The 12,885-nt window shown below is 37.8% G+C and overlaps 1 long non-coding RNA gene across 1 annotated transcript; it reads right to left on the reverse strand.

The window, feature by feature from the left end:
- Positions 1-612: 612 nt before the first annotated feature.
- Positions 613-10,011, reverse strand: LOC121860110. Its single transcript, XR_006087820.1, has 3 exons — positions 9,588-10,011; positions 8,140-8,691; positions 613-1,860 (listed from the first exon to the last, which is right to left on the reverse strand). It is a non-coding gene; the product is annotated as an uncharacterized LOC121860110 (long non-coding RNA).
- Positions 10,012-12,885: the final 2,874 nt, after the last annotated feature.

The following is a 12,885-nucleotide window of genomic DNA, read 5'->3' on the forward strand; positions in this document are numbered from 1 at the left end:
TGTAAAGCTGTGTGATGATTTAACTAAATAAATATTACAGTAATCCTGGAGCAGACGGCCAACACTAGAACGTGGTAATCAATTGTGCTGAATTTTCACAGATGCTGTTATCATTATTGTAGGTACCTGTACAGTACAGTAAACTCTCGCACTACTGGACAATTAGTGGGGAGAGGGTGTCCGGATGTGGCAGGGAGAGGTCCGGATGTGGCGGAGAGAGGGTGTCCGGATGAACTGGGGGACGAAGGCGCGATAATGATAATCATAATATTGTACATCAGCTTGTGCTCTCCAACAGCCATCTTAGAGGCCAAAGAATCAGGATTATATTTCAAGTAAATTACTGCAGGGACCCTTTAGCCTTTCAAATATGGACCTGTGGTTTACCTCTGTATTGTTCTTATGTACTAATGTAAGTCTGGGAGATGTAACACCTTAGTTTTACACAGTTATATAAATAAATAATTATTGTAGTACTATCATTTATCACTTGTTTAAATGATCCTTCTGTGTTTCAATATTGTATAATCTCATTTTGTTATATCCTTTTGTTTCAGATACTATTGTAGGACAGTTATAAGGTGAATAAAGTCTAGTTATGTACTAGTCAACTCTGTTTCATTGCAATTTATTCATCTTAACTGTCATGAGTCACCACGGAGAAGTGTCTGCAGCCAGAGATTGGATTCTAGTCTAAACTCACCAGAAGCAGCTAGGAAGTGGTGCCACTGGTACCACACATTCTATAGCTTCCTTTAGTCCATTGCATTCCACACACCTGACATATTGAACACCCTCATCAACTTTGTGTCTCCTAGTGTATACACATATATAGCCGATAATGACACTTATGAGGCTGCAATATAGATTATTCAGGATCTCTACGTGAAGCCCAGGAATGAATTCTTTGCTCGACATCTTCTGGGCACAAGAAGACAACGTCAGGGTGAAACACCATCTCAGTAAGGAGTACAACTTCAAGATGAAACATTGGATGAATACGCACAGGAACTTCACCAGCTCCGTAAGGAGTACAACTTCAAGGCTGTTAGAGCAGAACAGAACTAGGATGACTATATAAGAGACTTTCATCAATGACTCATGACACCACTGATTCATTAGCACCTCCTAGAAAATAAGAGTCTGGATCTACAGACAGCCTTTGACCAAGCTAGGGCACTGGATCTCTCTCAGAGGAATTCTGAGTCCTATGTACAAGGATCATCTCTAGTAAACTATGCAGCATTTATTTCTGGGACTGTTGATTCTTCAGAGGAACCTGTGTCTGCAGCTGTCCAAAAATTGGGGGTCTCTAGAAGGTGTTATTTTTGTGAAGGCTCTCAACATGACTGATGTAGGTGTAAACAAAGACAGTCCCCCTGTGAGAGGATGAACCACACAGGGAAGGAGTAAGTCCTTCCTTTCATTAAAATACTGATAATCTTGAACTTGAGGGAGAATCCACGGAGCAGCACTAAAATGGCCACATGAACTGATGGAAGACAGGCATTTCTATATTCCCACAATAAAGATGATAGATACATAACATAACATAACATAACCCAACCCAACGTAACCTAACTTAACCTAAGCTGATCATTTAACTAAGATGGTAAAAGTCACATAAAACAGACGATCGTGCAAGTGGGATGGCAGTACAGTACCCCAAGGCAATGCAGACATAACTCACACCATAATACATACGGTATATAAAACAAAATGAGATTAAAACATTACTAGAAAAGTGAAAATAGTTCAAACAGTTTTCCTGAGACGAGTCTGTGAGTGAAGGTCAGGTCAGGAGGGGTAAGCTTGACCTGTACAAGTCACCTATACTGTTCAAAGACCAGTCCACAGCCTCTGAAAAAAATATACATATATTAGTTACACAGAAGTGGATATTGTTTTGGTAATACTGTATGAGGAGTGTTAGCAACTAATGGCTTTGTTGGCTAAACTTGTTGTATACTGTACCTGCACTGTCTAACTTCATAACAAACTGTGTAAATATCTCCATAAGCCGGAATCCATCTTAACTGGAACTCTCTGATAGCAGAAATTTAAATTTTCTCGGAAAATCATTCCCAGAGCTATAATTTTCCTTAAAATTCTAGCTTTGGGAAAAATTTTTCCAAGGGGCAATTTTCTGGAAAATTCCGAGAAAAATTTTCAAGTACTTTTGTACCTGGAACATTCCAGGGATGAAGGATTTCTTTCTGGCTCTGAGAGTCATTTGGTTATCCAGAAATCTCTCATTCCCTGGAAATGCTTAGCAGCAATTATTCCAGCTAACAGAGATATCACTGCCTACCTACCTGCACCATATATAGTACCTGTACAGTATTGTCTAAATACAAGATGAAAAGCATAATTTTACCAGCATAGTTTATATGCAGGCAGTCCCTGAGTAAACAACCGTCCGACTTACCATCACACGCACTTATGAACAAGATCCCAATACATTCACCACAATTTTTGTAATTAAAATCCCATTTTTTACATTATGTTCATCATTATATATTGTTTAACATCACTTTATTTACATTATTTGTTATATAAGGGTATATTATTATTGTTTTGTATGGGCTTTAACCTAAACTAAACTATGGGTCCAGGAACGTATGTGAAGTTGTGGTCTCCCATAAGCGAATGAATCCCCAGTTCCTGTCTCCAGTAGGCAAGATTCTACCTAACCCAACTCCAGAATTAAAAATATGTTATTGCTTACTTGAACTCATTATTAATTAAAAAAATTATTATAAATATAAAAGATGGATTTATAACTACTGTACTGACGATGATAACCCGATAAGATTAACGTCCATACGGCAGACACCCAACTCTTCAGAGGTAGCTGAGCAGTAACCATTTCTGAACTCTTACAAGCATACAATCTATCAATGCCATACCTGCAACATTTAATCTTAAATCTACAAATACCTGAAACAAATGAAGATTTACAGATAACTTTCTTTTCACATTTACAACTGTTAACATCACTGGCAGCATTGTAGCCAGGTTAGACTCATGTAACCACCAGGCTACTGGGCAAAGCTGTGAGTTGTTATGGTTGTTTTTCATCTTGTATTTATGGGCTGATATACATAACTTTCTTCATTTATTTTTAATGATATACATGCACACACCATCCTACAAAAATAATGTGAAAAAAAGTAAAATAAATGTGCCATAAGGACAAACACATAAAGGGAATATACAGTTCTTTGTACATGAGTTAACTGGCTTAGTGGGGGAACGGGGTGAGGACGCAGTGTGTGGTGGGGAGCATTGCCAGGAAGATGGCAGAGGTAGCGTCCCAGCTGGTCTTCATTACTGTGGTGAGGCAGGGAGTGTATGCAAAGGGCGTCTGTGTTAAATTTTCATTTGGCTTTTATTTATTGGTTTGGCAATACTGTACAGTATTTTTTGTTGTAACTTATTTATTGGTATTATTTATATTTATTCCTCACATTTCCTGGTACAGTACTCCCTCTTTATCGACGGATTTTTTATCGACGGTTTCGATTATCGACGGATTATTTAGCCGGATTTTTATTTTGGCTTTATTTGAACTGTGCTTGATATAATACATTCACGGAAATGTAATATTTTTGCTAAAATGACGTACGTATTACAGTGGAAAGTGGGATCAAATCGTGACGAAAACAATGACTTGCGCTTTCTTTCGTTCAAAAGATGTTACCGTAATCACTTTTCGAATGGTTTAGTTAAAAAACTGTTGTATTGTATTACAATAATATCCTAATTGACTTGAATAAATATTACGATACCATATTTCTGAATATTTTCATTAAAATCCATCAAAATCATTTTCCTTGTCATCGTCTGCAGCACCAAACAGCTTCTCCCAGTCCTCTCCTTGAACAGGGCTAGAGGGTACGTGTTTTTCGAATCGTTTTCAGTTAAAAAATTATTACATCACACGTATATTTTACCTAAACTGCGCCTGAATGAATATATTCTCGGAAATAAATAGTAGTTTTGCTGAAACGTGATGTATTTCAATGTAAAATAGGATAAAATACATGACGGAAACAAAAGACTTTACCTAAGCTTCCGATGTTCTTGAGATGTTACTCGTTTTTTTAATAGTTTTCGGTTAAAATTCTGTTATATTACAATGATATTCTATTCATACTGTGCTTGATATAATACATTCACGGAAATGTAATATTTTTGTTGAAATGACGTACGTATTAAAGTGGAAAGTGGGATCAAATCGTGACGAAAACAATGACTCACTTTCTTTCGTTCAAAAGATGTTACCGTAATCACTTTTCGAATGGTTTAGTTAAAAAACTGTTGTATTACAATAATATTCCCTCCTAATTGACTTGAATAAATACTTGAATGGAAATATACAATATTTTTGTTGAAACTACCCGCGTTTCAGTGTAAAGTGTTGTAATAATAAATGGTAAACAATTTGCCTTGGGCATCCGGATTTTTGGACTTTTACTGTACTGTACACTGTTTTGTTTACTGTAAGGACCGATGTTCACTTCAATAAATGAAATCGTAAGTTTGCTAGTATTTTTGTCCACTTATTATATTATTATTTATACACTATTATTTAAGGTTATGTGTAAAGGAAATGCATTAATGCTTAAAGGTACATTTATTCAACATATGCTAATAATAGTTAGAAAAATTACGTAACCATCACGGTATCGACGGTTTCTTTATCGAAGGCCGTTTACAGAACGTAACCCCCGTCGATAAAGAGGGAGTACTGTACTGTATATATTAATAAAACTATGGCTACAGGAGGAAAATTTAATCAAAAAAGAAAATTAACAAGATATAATGATAAAAATCTTCAAATTTGTGAAAGTAGGAAATTTTCGTCCCCAAGGAGCGGAGAATTCGGAAACCCTCCGCAACTACCAACCACAAATAACCCCAAACAATATCTTTAAAAGTATGTTGTAATTAAGAGGATAAATTACAGTAACCCTTGTTATTTATGGGTTTGTGATTGAGTCTTGATTCATGATTTACACTCTTTATTCATGAACTTGACTCTTGATTCATGATTGACTCTTGATTCATGATTTTGACCCTTGATTCATGATTTCGACTATTGAATCATGATTTTGATTCTTGATTCATTAATTTGACTCTTGATTCATGATTTCGAGTATTGATTCATGATTTACACTTCATTCATGGTTAGAGTACAGTATTTAGAGCAAAAACACTTAAACACGCACAAATGCTGTGGAAGCCTAACAAACACAGGGGACGCTGTGACGCTCTGCGGGTGAGAGCGTAGCGCACCAAGATGAGAGAGGGTGATGCGCCATACAAAGTAGTCCGTGACGACGTTATACCGAAACAACATTGTCGGGGGCAACGTTGAACGAAGACTTACTGTACCTCCTAATAGCATAAATTACTGGGTAAGTGTTGTACAACGAGAGAGCTACAGGAAAGAATAAGAATACCTGGAAGCAAGTAAACACTAGTTCACCAAATTATACATCTCTGATCAAAAGCCTTGGATTATACATAGTCTCTGGAACTAAGTTCATTCATTGTCGCGCTGAATTTACTTCCTCAAGCCAAATTTTCTATCCTACTACCACGTCACTCCTGACTTACGACGTTAATAGTTAGAAAATATAGTTCTCAAAGCGTACATGGAGGAGTAGCAGACACTTTGACATAAATATGAGATCAGTATTGACTTCCTAAAGGCAGGCAAGTAATCTAGACTATCCTGAGAGAGTGTGTGGTGTGTAAAGCCATAAAAGGAAAGCCATTCTAGTTACCAGGACCTCCCCCACTGCTTAAAGAACGTGTTGTACACAGGGAACCTTTTCACACGGTTGGAGTGGATCATTTTGGACCAATAACAATAACCAGAACTGAAAATGAAGAGCCGAAGAAATATTATATTTTGTTTATTCACGTGCACTACAACACGTGCCGTTCATCTAGAATTGGCTCGGGATTTATCAGCTCTAACGTTTCTTCACTTATTTCGGAGATTTGTGCCCCGAAGATCATCGCCTAGGCTCATAATATCCGACAATGCAACGAATTTCATCACCACTTCAAAATTTCTGAAAGATCTTTACAGACGCCTTAATTCAAGCTCACTTAAAGAATAATGGAACCGAGTGGAAGTTCGTACCCCCAGGAGCCCCGTGGATGGGAGAGTTCTATGAAAGACTGATGGGGTTCGTGAAAACCTCCATCTGCAAAGTTCTTTTTAAAAGGAAAATATCAGAGGATGAACTAATCACCATCCTAACTGAAACTGAGAAGAGGGTGAACAACAGACCCATGACATATACAGGCCATCATACTCCTCTTGCTCCATCTCATTTGATCTATGGAAGGAGACTAAACCCTATGCCCAATTGGTCTTGGAGATTACTCTGATACCTCTGATGATCCACATTATATTGGTACTAGTGAACTTAATAACCTCAATAAATTGTTGAAGCACTGGGAAAAAATTTACAAGAGGGATTATCTTGCATCTCTTGGTGAGAAATTGTATGGAGCACAAACAGCAACTCAGAGGATTAACCTTAAGGTGGATATGTGGTTCGAGTACAGAGTGAAGGTCCTCGTGCTACTTGGCCATTGGGAAGAATTACGGCAATCTATTGTGATAGAGAGAGAAGTGTACAAATGGCCCAAGTATTCTACAAGGGGATACACAGCATAACAACTTTGGAAAAATTAGTACCATTGGAACTTCATTGCCCTCTGACACAATCTAGTGTTTCTGACGAGGTACAAGTCTCCACTAGACCAAAGCGTCAAGCAGCACAAAGGGCGGAAGCTGCTATCCAAGAAATATTGGACGCACATTTGTACGTACCCTGTACTGTAAATAGTCCTAACAAAATGAAAGAGTCCATTTCTACTAAATAACAAATTGTACCCTTCCATTTGTTTTTTCCCTCGCGGAGGATGTCAGAATTCTCCGACAGGAAAGTGTAAAATTAGTTTAAGATTGTACTGTACAGTATATGTATATAATCTAAATTGTATTGGGTTGTACCATAACCATTTCAACAACTACAACCACTACAACAACAACCATCTCTACGACATTACGAACATTTTTAATATACTACCACCGCTGTTCATTTGTTTACTCCTACCCACCTCCTCCCCTCCCCATGCCCCCTCCCCCCAACCTACTTCAGCCCCCCCAATTGAGCGATAAAAAAGCTACTGGTATTTCATCTCATTTAACTGTGTACTGAGAGAGAGAGAGAGAGAGAGAGAGAGAGAGTGTGAAAAATCCGGCACGAGAAGCATAAAGTCATAATGTTATAATGACACGAGGGGGAGAAGGATAGTTCCCTTGAGGCACCACTCCCTTTCCCCTCCTTCCCCCAACTCTCTTCCCCCTTCTCTCGTCCCTCCCTTAGGTGACCTCTTCTTTCCTCCTTCACCTCCTCTTATCCCTCTCTTGCTGTCCTCTTCCCCCACCTTCTGTTATCCCTCATCTAGGTATTGTATCCACCTCCTCATCCTTCACCTCCCCCACCACCTCCTTCACCTCCTCCTTCATCTCCTACTCCTCCTCTTCCTCATGGACCAATCCCATGTTTACGTTCCCAGGGATGTAAATAAAGTGTGTTTATTTACGCGCGTAAACTTTATAACACACGCAGCCAAAATTTGTTCTTCTGGATGGTGATGGTTGGAAGGAGGGGGGGGAAGGGGGTAGGAAAAGGAGGCGGGAAGGAGAAGGGAAAGAGAGAATGGAATGGGGAGAGGAAGGGGAGAAAAGAAGAGGGTGACATTTAGGGTGATGATAGTGGCAGGGGAGATATTAAGGTAAGGTTAGATTAGGTTAGATTAAGTTAGACATAGGGTAAAATAGATTTGGTTAGGTTAGGCTAAATTAGGTGAGGTTAAACATAAGGTAGACCAGATTAGGTTAGGTTAATCTTAAGGTGAAACAACCTGGAAGGGAGGTCTAATCTTCGCTTGCTCCCAAAAATATATAAAGCGCCTCCCATAACCTGACAATCAACCACAAATGAGATTAACCCAATGGTAATACTGATTACTTCCCATTATACTGTACTACTAAATAACAAACGCCATCAAGGGGGTAACTAAACAAGACGGTTCAGTACTTACTTTTATGTCGCACCGTGTTGACCGAGTCGGCGGCCTTGGGTAAACTGGGAGTATTGTGAAGGCAAAGAGGAGTCGAGTCTTCTTCCCCCTCTTCCTCTCTGTTGCTTGTGATGGTGGTGATAGTCATTATAATATTAGAGGCAGGAGTGAGGCATTTGTCATTCGTGGTGAGAGGAGTGTGGTGGGGGTGAGAGGAGTGTGGTGGGGGAGAGAGGAGGGAGAGGAGGGAGAGGAAGAGAGTGTTGGAGGACCCTGGGGCGTACAAGAAGTGGGGGAGATATCTACGACTTTATCACTCTCCATCTTGGTTGAATAGAGAGTTGACAGGAATAGAAGGAGGTGTAGCTAAAGTAGGTGGACTCAAGTGTTGAAGTAGACAGCGTACGGTACATACATACACCCAGACAAGTGTTACAAGGTAGTACTTGAAGAGGCGCTGACAGGGAGGTCAAGAGAGTGAGGAAGGAGAGGTTACACTTGGGGAAGGGGTGACACTTGTCGTATGCACTTCACTAGGGACGTCAGTTTCCACGCGTCTTGTACTACACTTGCCTGCAAAAGAGAGAGAGAGAAAAGAATGATTAACAATGAACAGTAAGAGAGAGAGAGAGAGAGAGAGAGAGAGAGAGAATAATAATAATTATTATGTACCGTGTTTGTTTACAGTGTATGTACCTGGTGTCGTTTGTTTACACTGTTTACACTGTGTACCAAGTGTTGTTTGCCTGTATTGTATGATTTAAACATATAATATCTCTTATCTTCATCCGTGTGTATAGCTGAGGAACGCTGAATTTATATAATATAAATTCATCAGACAAGTTAAAAATTTAATATCCAAAATTAAATACATACAAATAATAAAACTATCATTGTACACCGCTACACACTTCGCGCGGCACCTGGGGACTAATCTACAGGTGATCTCAATATATTCATCCATGATAATCAAACGTATAATTAATCTTTAGACAATAATCAGCACTATAATGAAGGAATAAGATTGTGGATATAACATCAATGTTTATCATAGTCAAGCATAAATAATTATCTAGGTATTCTACGTCATAATTCAAGTAAGTTATAACAGTAGAGAGAATATTTCAGTATATGTCCGAAATCACCTGTACTGTATGTTATACCGCACACCATAATACTGTTTCATATATCATAAATATTAATAAACTTGTCTTCAATATGTGTAAAGCCTTTTAAAATATTTTTCTCATACGAACGTCAACAAGAATAATTAAATATATAAACACTTTAATAAGAATAACTAAGATAATAAACCATTTTAGATGTCAATAATGCTTAACACATTTAAATAATTTAGTATAAAATTAGGGCATATAGTTTGAACAATTCCTACAGCAAAATAAGAATATTTAAAAGCAAAGTGGGAGTTGTTTTGTCATGTATCTGAGGCCCAGATTGTCTCAACCTACCCATTATGGCTTCATCTACGTCGTCTGTTCTTGTTGTGGAGTATTATCACCGTTAAATAGCTCGACGTAAGCACATGTTTGTTCTGAGTAATATAGTGATCATCCAGGCCACGGGTATATCACTTATCTACAAGGCTGTCAAACACGATAGAGCCACCAGCCGATCAGCTGTTCCTTGTAAACACAACCTACACAGATTCACGATGTAAACAAACACTACTCTCAGCATTTATCCATTGTTTGTCGCTACTTTCAAACAGACTGGGGACAATCACTCATTATAAAACATATTTTATAAGTCACGGTGCACTTTGTATGTCAATTACAAGAATATGTTACGTTACAAGGCGGAAGTAATGCGGTATGACAAAACATCCCAACTGAATCAAGCGGGCAATGCTCACACCACGACCATCTTCCTCCACTGATGCATTGTGGGAGTCGACCACCAGCTGATGCGTCACCACAGAAAATGGTCGAGAAGGAGTAACTATAATATTTTTTGTGAATAGCTAGTTTCACGTAATTTTCTTAAGTAAATACGACCTAAGACCCGTAAGAAGGTCTTTCTATACGTACAAATACTAATAATGTGCTTGTTTTGCCCTTAAATGCTATTATTTATAAGGTTTATATTCGTATTGTGATCAAAATAGCAAGAATATATACATTTCAAGAAAAATTTCCAAGTCAGTGGGTATTTTTTTTTAATTATCAAACACAGGTTCGTTATTTTGCCATGAAGTGAGAAGTTCTCACATAACCAACCAAAATAAACTTAGCGTTAAAGGAATGTGTTTAAATTATAGAAGTGAAAGAGTTAGTTTAGATAGATTAGGGTTAGTTTAGTCGGTTTGTTTTGTTTACGAACAGTTCACGGCAAAATAGTGTGTGTGTCTGTGTGTATGTGTGTGTGTGTGTCACCTGAAAACGAACGACTAAGCCTGAGAGATATCGATCATAAGGAGGTTGTCAATCAATACGCCAGAGTGAGTCAATAGACGTTCCTCTCCCTTCCATGATTTAAGCTCACCCTCCTTAGTTCCGGAGGGTCTCTGCGGTCTCTCCTCAGATGTTAAGTGATCTTCGCGGGATAAAAAACCCGGATAATCGTATATATTTTGACCTTGCTGAGTGTGTCTGTGGCAGCATTACCGAAACAAAATTATGTTGACACAAAGGACGAAGGATTTGACAACTCCACCGAGACAACAAGAGTCACAGTGTCCATAATGGAAATAATTACATGGTGATATTGTTGGGGAAACCATGACCGGGTAGACTAATTCTTCGCCATTGTGTGTGTACCTGCTCTATGTACGTCCTGTGTTGTACATTGTATACCTCCACTATGTATATCGCATATGTGTAACTTTAGTCAATAAATATGTATCTATCTATCTATAGCACATTATGTTAAGTATATATCTATCTATCTTAATGGCACCCAAGAAATAATACTAATATATATTGTTACGACCGTGTCGAACTTTTTTCTATTTTTTTATATATAATATGCTCCCATGTTCCATATTATTCCTGTAATGTGTTAAATTTACTATTATATATTCTAGTCACCTTACCCTGTGCTGTTAAGGTTTTAACTGTCATTATTTGTTCAAGCCCATCTTATTTCTTTATTTTGTATTGTAACCAGCATTCTTTGTTCTCTAACGACCATCTGCATCGTTAAACGACCCACCGGCGGGTCGCGTGGCGGGAGCCGACCTTATATATAGGACCCACCAACTGACTTGAGTTAGTTCAGTCCTCTTGTCATACAGTACACATCCTTTGTGTGTCACTTGTTACTTAAACTTAATTTATTTCTGTTGTTCCTGTCGCCACCAATGTGGTATATCTATGCGAGTACCTATTTATGTCTGTTTGTGTCCATCAGTATTTGCTTAGTTGTATTCAAGTAATTCAGTGTTGTTTCACGTTAGTTAATTTCAGTGATAGTTTTTATATGTTTATGCAGTGTTAACGTAATCCAATGCTTTATTTTTATTATTTTGATGTTTCGATGTTTTGTATCACTTGTGTCTTAAAAGTTTCGATGGTGAATCAATTTGTTGTGACAGCCTACGAGGCTCTATTTTAGTACTTGTGGTTTTTCTGCAGGTGTTTTATTATTTTAGGTAATTTTACTACAAGATTTTGTACAGGTGTTTTGTTACTACATGTGTTTGTTTTGTTCTACTACAAAATGTTTTTTATAATTTAAATTTTTATATTAAACTAAATGCAGTGTACCACCTTAGAAGTTTTGTCTTAAGAAAATCATAACACATTTATTACTTAATTATAATGAATATTTTACTACAGGTTTGTGTAGAATATCCCTTAAAATATAAAGAGTAACTGTATGACTGGTATATTTCTTTACCCTTATTTCACATTACTACAGGGAAGTATCTTGTGGGTAGGACAAAAACCTCACTGGACAAAGCCTCACTGGACAAAAACTTCAGTAGGATTAGTAAATTTGCAGATGATACCAAAATGGGGAGAGTGATAAATTCAGACAGTGACTTTGAACACCTTCAAAGAGATCTAGATACGCCACATGGAGTGGTCAAGTGAACTTTAAATGAATTTTATTATAAACACAGTGCTACTACAGATGAGGGAAGACGAATACAGAGCATTAAGTATAAACAAATTAACACGGAAATAAAAAACTAGTATGTAAAAGATCAAAATTAATATTTTATTGTAGCGACTTGAAACCTAGAAAACAATGTATTAGCGTTCATAACCAGGCAAACAGGATTCTTGGGTTCATATCTGGAATCTGATAACAAGAACTACTGGCGTTATCTTGAGCTTTACTAACATTAGTGGGGAATTGGATTGTGCGGTTTCAGTTCTGTATACTTCGTATAGAATGAATTATAGATTATTTGGAGAGAAGTACAAAGACAGCTTAAAATGATCCACTGTCTTAGAAACCTTCCATATGAAGAAAGACTGAAAAGCTTAGGCTTACATTCATTAGAGAGGCGTAGAGTTAGGGGAGATATGATAGAGGTGTACAAATGGGTAAGTGGGATTAACAAGGGTAAAATGGAAGATGTTCTGAAGCTCAGTAATAACGAAATAACTAGAACAAATGGCTTTAAATTAGATAAATTCCGATTCAGAAAGGATATAGGCAAGCACTGGTTTGGTAATAGAGTTGTGGATATATGGAATAGGCTACCGAGTGCCATAGTAGGATCGGGGACGCTAGGGAGCTTCAAGATGAAGTTGGATAGGCACATGGAAGTGCTGGGATGTGTGTGAAAGGGATCTG

Source organism: Homarus americanus, unplaced genomic scaffold (genome assembly GCF_018991925.1).
Source record: "Homarus americanus isolate GMGI-L3 unplaced genomic scaffold, GMGI_Hamer_2.0 scaffold26340, whole genome shotgun sequence".
Lineage (NCBI taxonomy): Eukaryota > Metazoa > Arthropoda > Malacostraca > Decapoda > Nephropidae > Homarus > Homarus americanus.